This window comes from Drosophila willistoni, unplaced genomic scaffold (assembly GCF_018902025.1).
Source record: "Drosophila willistoni isolate 14030-0811.24 unplaced genomic scaffold, UCI_dwil_1.1 Seg834, whole genome shotgun sequence".
NCBI lineage: Eukaryota > Metazoa > Arthropoda > Insecta > Diptera > Drosophilidae > Drosophila > Drosophila willistoni.
Genome location: NW_025814731.1, coordinates 29,033 through 36,814, shown reverse-complemented (window position 1 = coordinate 36,814; position 7,782 = coordinate 29,033). Strand labels below are relative to the sequence as shown.

Genomic DNA, 7,782 nt, shown 5'->3' with positions numbered 1-7,782 from the left:
CAGCCTTGTGGCTGTGTTTATGAATTCTACCACTGTTTGAGTCATTTTGTTGCTTCCTTTTGGAATTGCTGGTTTATTATGACTTATAATTGACTGATCAGAGCTCACTGGTGGTTTTTCTTGACCTCTTTCATCATCGGCCATTAGTTGCGTTTCTTCTTCCAGCACTATTGAAGTTTCCAAATCAGTTGTTTGTTTAAATTCAATATTGTGTCTGTTTAGCACAGCTATTGCTTTTTGTTTGCAATCACTGTAGAACGCATTTGCGGCTGTTTTTTGCCCTTCCTTTAGTTTGCTATAGTGCTCAGTTAATACTGCCCTAATAGCTTGGAGCTTCTCGGTTATTATTTTCGTGTGTTTGGTTACTGTGTCTTGGGATGTTTCTCTGTTTTGCGAGAGGCACTTACAAGATTTAGTTAATTCTTGTGCGTGTATTCTAGCTTTTCCAATTATATCATCCCAAGTAACCATAGTTTGTTAAAAATAACAAAATTTTCGAAAATGTTTATGTTTATTTATTTTTTTTTTTATTATTCTGTATCTATTATTTCTACATCTGAGTCTGTACTCGATTCTGATATGTCTATCAGCGCGATCGAGTCCTTAAAAAGTTCGTGGACCCATCCGGGCACGTCTTTATGTAAAGGAGTCTTAGCTAACAATCTACTATAAGCTACTTTTATGGATTTTTCCATAAGATCTACAATTTTTTTTTTGTAAATTTGTAGTTGTGGGCTATCCAATACCTTATTTCCTTGTATTTGTGATTTGTTTCGCCTGATTGTATCAGGAAATCGAGGAAAGGTAAGTATTTTTGTAGCCTTTTTGTTTCTATCTTATCCATATTCTACACTAACTTGTTAGGCCTATTAATATGGATGTACGTATATAAAAAAATCATGGAGGCTTACTGCCTCGGTTCCTCCATTCGGTAGAAACGATATGTGCCTGCTGCGTTGGAAAAGCAACATACATATGGTACTGTGAGGATGAAACTCATCTGTACCCTAGTGCTTCCTTGAACTGGGAATTCTTCTCCCGTTATATTTAGGTAAGCTGACTTAATTTGTACCAAGTTTATTGAGTTCTGTGGTGAATTGATATGCTCATTTCTAAAAACCTCAATTAAATCTTGGACAATACTGGGATGCCTAGCGTTTATTTTTCCAAAATAATTATCAAGAGTGGCCATTGACCTTATCTAGGTCATTAGCTTGGCTTATGGCTCTTTTGGTTACACATTTATTGTGTAATAGATAAGCTTTATATAAAATATATGCGCACATTATTACGACGATTATTAATAACAATATGTTCGTTAATCTCAAGTCAGTATTTGATGATTCGATTTTATTTATTACATTAGCAGTGGAGTCCACTGATTTTGTTTCTATTAACCCCATTGTGGGTATAAGAGATATATCATCAAATTTACTTATGGAATTATCGAACATATGGAGTTTATATAAAAAAAATTTTTTTTTTTGTGTATAATTCTAATAATAATCTCACTGACTAACGATCCTATATGAGACTATTTTAATTTAGCAGGATGAAAATGAATATGACAAATACGGGAAAAAAAAAATAGGGAACAAAAGCCCATAAAAACATCTCAAAACCTTTTGTTTAAAAGTTACTAAAAAAAAATTTTTTTTTTTAAGTATTTCAAGCTTCGTTCTTATTTGCTTGAATACGAATTATAATTATAAAAATTTATATTTGAATTATTTGAAAAATTGTTATGGATTCATGAATTTTTATGAAATTTTATTTAAAAAAAATTATTAAAATTTTTTTTTTTTTTTTTTTATACGACAAAAGAAAAAAAAAATTTTATCTCAACTGTGTCTTGCACAGCGAGCCAGAGACGTGGAAAAAATTATAGAGCATGTGGTTGGCTCACAATTCAGATTTACATTTCATTCGTTATTGTTATTTAGAAATAAAAAAAAATTTATATGAAAAAAAAAATTCTCCAACCACATTGTTAGTAATAGCCTACAGAAAGTTAGTAAGTTCGCAAGTTGCACTTTCGTGCTTCAACTTGCTATTAGGCTTATAATTATTATTATTAAATTAAAGGCAAGTTAAGGCTTGCGCATTTCTGCGGCCCCCTTGCGTTTCTTCGCTCTTTGGCGAAGTTCGGTTTTTAGGTTCTCGATACGCTCTATGCAGCGTTGTCGGTCTTCTTCGTTGGTGCTGGCCTTTAGTAAATCCTGCTGCAGTCTTTTCTGGGTGAGCAGGCGTCTCACCTCACCGCCCCGTTTCGTCTTTTTGGGGATTCTCGTCTGCTGCCGGGCTCTGTACTCCTCTATTGTTAGTGGCCGCGGTCCATCGTTGGGATACAGCTCTAGCGCTTCTTTTAGCGTCAGTGCATCCCTTTGCTCGACAGGAGCAGATTCCGCAAAGGGAATATCTTCACTATTGTTCATGTATTTTTTTTTTTTTTTTTTTTTTTTTTAGTCAAACTTATGTGTTGATGCTGATGTTCATCGTTGGGATAACGAACGAGACTCAAATATATTCACTAGATATCTTCAGTATTATGGTGTTGAAGCTGATGTTGATAGCTGTTCTTTAGCTTTAAATGTTTAATGTCTCTGTTGTTTATGCTGTTGTTGTTGCTACAATCTCTGTCAGTTGTTTCTTTTCTTGCCAATAAGTTGCAGCATCATTTAGTTGTTGTCGCTTTTCCATATATTAGTTGTCGCAGCATCATTTAGATGTCATCGCTTTTCAATATAAAATTATGTTATTATAATTTATATATATGTTGTGTGCAGCTCAGGTCCTGTCACGGTCGCCATGTAAAAACTCCTTCGACCGGGTTCCGTTGGGTTGAAAAATAATAATCAGAGACACGTCTGTGTCGGTTGACTGGAGTTTTTGATTGAATTCTTTATTCCAAATTATTCTTTTGCTTAGGCTAATTTTACATATATATTCTTATGCTGCGATTTATGCGACAGCTACAAAAGAGAGGGAGAGTGTCAGTACATACATACATACATACTGTTGGAGCGCATGCATCAAAGTGCTTGGTCAGCGGTCACACGCTGGCCTGGCTCTAGCTCATGTTACGCTTGTGCATACAGTGCTTATGTGAATATATGTATGTGCATATATGTTCATGCTTAATTGTATGTTTACTTGAATATGTTTATGTGAATACTTCAATGTATACATATGAACATATTCAAGTGCACAATTATATTTTAATGCGTATATGTTTAATTGTTTATACTTGCAACAAAGTGTTACAAGTTGAGCTCATTGTGTTGAGTTATTAGTTGTATGAACATACTACAATACAAGAATCTCGGGCCAACAAACCACCTTGTATTTCCGGTCATGTATGGCATCTTAGTCCATTTCGTGCCATAGGCTGCAACAATGCTAGGTGGGCACCCATCGCCAAGATAGCACGTCAGAGTCTTCCAGAATTTCTCCAACTTGCAATGCAACAAATTGAGTGTATTTGCGGGCATTTGATCTAATCCAGCATAAAACGTCCTTTGAATCCGTCCAGAAAAAAACGCTGACATACTGTTACTGAGAGTTCTGGTTCGATGAATTTCGTCAGCCGTAAACCTAAAACAGCAGCCATCAGTTCCATCCGTGGTATTGAGACTGGCTTCAAGGGGGCCACTCGTGTCTTAGACGCTACTAGGGAACAGTGGACTATCCCATCCAATTCTGTTCGCAGGTACACAAGCGCTGCATAAGCGTTTATTTATTATAATTTTAGCACGAACAATGAAAAAGCCAAGCAATCCAAGTGGGTCAAAAATTGACATAACCACACTTAACACAGTTCTTTTGGTCGGATAGTCTTTCGATGCTCTTTCAACCAAATCCGGCTTGACTACATACGTAAGTGGATCTGTCACGGGCAGCCACCACATGCCTAAAACCTTATCTTTCGTTTTTTCAAGGAATCCCACCTCCCTAGGCACGTCTCCTTCCTGGTTCTAGAGCGCTCTCACTACGCTCGCAGAATTCGAGGTGTTGAATCCCTCCAAGTGAATTCTCTGCACCTCCATGGCCAACTCCGTCATCTCGTCTTCGGTGTAGAAACTTCTGAGCCGTCTGGTCTTCTGGGCGCACTCTTATTTGGTGAAACATCTCAACGTGGTCGCCTCCATAATCTGGAACGCGCGCTCGTCGTCTTTCGATCTTAAGGGGGGAACCTGCTTTAGGTGGCCTAAAAAAGGCAGTTTTCGTGTTTTTTTTAGGATAGAAAAAAACAAGCAAATTTAAAATTTAAAATATCGAAATACAGCCCACTTTCATCTACTTTTGTGCACCCTCGCGCAATTGAAGTGTCCAATTGGTGGGCAAAATGTAGGTCGCAATTTTTGTCTGAGACAAAAAAATCAAATGGATAATTCATTTTCATTAGTCCTTCTCCTATGTGAACCTAACAAAACCCGAAAAAAACGAGAAAATCAAAGTTTTTTTTAGATTTGAAAAAAAAGTTGCATTTTTCAGCAAAAAACCTAACTTCAATTTACTAAAAAAATAGTTTAGAATTTTTTTTTAAAGGTTCACAGAGGAGGTAATAAGATACTGAATCTAAAAGTTCTAAAAGTTTGGTTTTTTACGATTAGTAAAAAAAAATGAAAACTCGAGAGAACGCGCTTTAAAGTTTACGAACGCTCGTATACCTGCTCGGCGCCCGACTGCTTTTTGTGCTGTATCTTCGAAAATAATTCGAATTGTCTTTCCAAAGTTGCCAGACATATTCTTAGATATATTAGGAATAGATTTAAGCAATAGAAAAAAATTAGATTTTTTGAGCCTCCTAAAGCAGGCTCCCCCCTTAATGGCTTGCTTGCCACACGTGTTCCCGAAGACTCCATAGCGAAGTATTCTTTCATTGACGCATCCAAAGCGCGCATGCTTCTCATACACAGACCAACCCAATCTACAGCGCGCCGCGACCACGTCGTCTCCTTAGAAATCCCGTATCTCCAAAGGCACACAAACTTTCAAATTATCCAGACCAATAATTAAGCTTGCTTTTACGTTACACTAACTTAAATTTGGTAAATACTGTAGATGGTTTCTCGATAGTACCGGTTCGTCGGCAACTGTTTGCGTGTGCAAGTCTAGCTTACCACCTTGACACATCGACAACACTCCGACACTCACATACTTGGACGCGCTTTCCGTTTCCGTTTGAGTGACTTGACTGGTCCATTTTAGGCACAGTTCTTCGGCCGGGCCATCTAGTCCTAACTTGTCTGCCAGAGTTTCTTCAACCAAAGAGCAAGCGGCTCCCTTGTCCAGTAAGGCATATGTTGCTAAATTTCGCTTCCTTCCATATAACATGATTGGCAAATATCTGAATAAAGCCTTGCTTGTTATATCTCCATGGAATAAAATTGGTGGATGAGCTGGTTTATTATCCTCATTCGTCTGCCACTGCGATTTGCTTTCCTTGCAATTAGTTGTGCAGAAAAATTCGCTCTTTGATTCTCTTTGCTCCATCCTTAGGTGGAACTGTATACGGCGTGACCTTTGAGGCACACATAGCAATGCCAAATAACCAATTGTCAAAGATAGACAAGTTAGCGACACATCCAATTAGAGTCATTCGGTGTCTTCCCCAATCGAGTTTCAAGTCTCCCGGCAACTTCTCGACGAGCTCGCCTAGTAAAGCTGGATCGTGCAGATACTCTTTAAGCCCAATTACGAGCAGTGTCGCGCAATAGTTCTGCACTGCCAAGGCTAGCTGAATAACTAAATCCAAATTATTTGAGCGTGCCGCTGGTTCTTCTCTTAGTTTCCTTTGTAGGCTCTTTTGGAGCCGAATAAGATTCTCTTCGTTACTAATTCCACACCTTTCAGTAGATTGTTCGTAGTGGCTTATAAACAACAACCACTCTTCTGGCTTACCGGAATACACGGGTATTCCGTTCCATGCTGCATTCCAGCCGCATTACTCATTTGTCCTTGCGTCCACAATTCGTTATAAAGGTTGGCTGACTCCTTGAATAGTCGATTGCGCCAACGCAGATACGGACCACGGAACTGGATCAATTTTACTGGGCCGTTTAATTGCCGTACCGTTTCCTGCGTGACTCTCGAAAATTCCATTAAGAATCGTTTGTTGCACCGACAAACCATCGCCTCTTGATGGCGTTGACATCGTTGGTGTATCAAATTCTTTGTCACTTGAGACTGCTTCATTCTCAGTCGCCTCAGCGCCGTCTTCTTGACTCTCAGCGCTAGGTTGAACTGGTACTCTGTCAATATTGCTCACTGCGTATGTTGCGTAACAATGAGGTTATGTTTGCCTGATTGCACGTGGTTCACTATTTCCCTCTCTTTTCCTCTTTTAGCGAGCCGGCATGTAATCGTCTGCCGCGGTAGCTCTTACGAAGGAAGTTTCTGGAAGATTCCACGTTCACTATCTCCCTCACTTTTCCTCTCTCAGCGAGACGGCATGTAATCTTCTGCCGCGGTCGCTCTCATGAAGGCAGCTCCAATCGATTACACTCCAATCCACGTGGTTCAGAGATATTCAGACTCTGATAATATCTCTGGAGCCAAAGAAATAAATATTTCAGGATGTTGAAAATGTTCAGGTTGTGACGTGGGACAGCTCCAAAAAGTTCAAGAGGCGAACATATATCCCGTGTGTTGTAACACATATGTGTGTTGTATTGCGCTATATATTTGCGGAAAGCATATTTGCGGAAAGCTGTGTCGGTATCCACGTGTGCTTCGAAGAGTTGACATAGAGCAGTTTCGTTTAGGCTGGAGGTTATATGATCAAAGGGCTTATTTTGAACGGCGTTGCTCCTTTTCCACGAATGCGCGGTTCATCGCTACCTTACTCCTATCCGATTGGAGTCTCATAATTTCCCCGATTGTCTCATAATTTACCACCAACTTTGTTAAGTTGGGTAACGTTTGGAAATCGTTTCGTCGGGTATACAGATTGTAGTCTGGTAATAGATTTTCGTAGATCCTGTCGAGTTCCTGTAACGTCGAGTAATGAGCTCTCTTCATCATTAATCGAATTTCCACTAGATACTCTTTGTATGGATGGCGTTGCTTTCGAGCGCGTATGCTATCCTCTAGTTTCTCAAAATATCGTGGGGGTAGAGAGAACTCTAAAAATTCGTACTTGAAATCGACCCATGTCATCTCCGGATACCCGCTGTGGAGGCAGTGTCTCCAAACTCAAACGGTACGTCGCGGCTCGACACTCTATTTGCTCTATGAAATAGATAGAATCGGTAGATCCGCTAAAGGCAATTACCCATTTGGTTATACGTTCCGCGATCGATGCATAGCGCCCAGTGGTACGGCCTACCAGAGATTCATGGAGTCGATTACGCTCACTGGGTTCGATATTGATCTTTGAGCCAGGAATACCAAAAGGTGTCGGAGAACCGGAGCGAGAACCAGAATGCGGTTCAGAACGATAGTTAGTGTCTTGTGGCACATTGCTAGTATATTAGTAAGGACTCGGGGTCGTAATATAAGCGATAAGCAGCCAAAGGATATCGGACTTCGCCCAGTAGGCTACGCGATACTAGGTAAAGATGGCTACGGTAAACCGATAGACTATGATATGGATGTGCAAGTTGACCAATGCGTTTTAACATGCGCATCGTGGAAACAACCCATCTAGCTTGTTTTTAGTACCCTATGACTGATAGTGTTATCGATAATTTATGATCTTACGTATTCACGTAAGTCGTCACGTATCGATCGGTGAGATATCGGCTTAAAGCTCAGCCCTAGATTAAAGAATATTGGCGA

The 7,782-nt window shown here is 39.6% G+C and overlaps 1 long non-coding RNA gene across 1 annotated transcript; it reads left to right on the top strand.

Annotated features, from left to right (window-relative positions):
* Positions 1-713: 713 nt before the first annotated feature.
* On the top strand, positions 714-1,183 carry LOC124462023. Its single transcript, XR_006955354.1, has 3 exons — positions 714-804; positions 865-1,051; positions 1,156-1,183. It is a non-coding gene; the product is annotated as an uncharacterized LOC124462023 (long non-coding RNA).
* Positions 1,184-7,782: the final 6,599 nt, after the last annotated feature.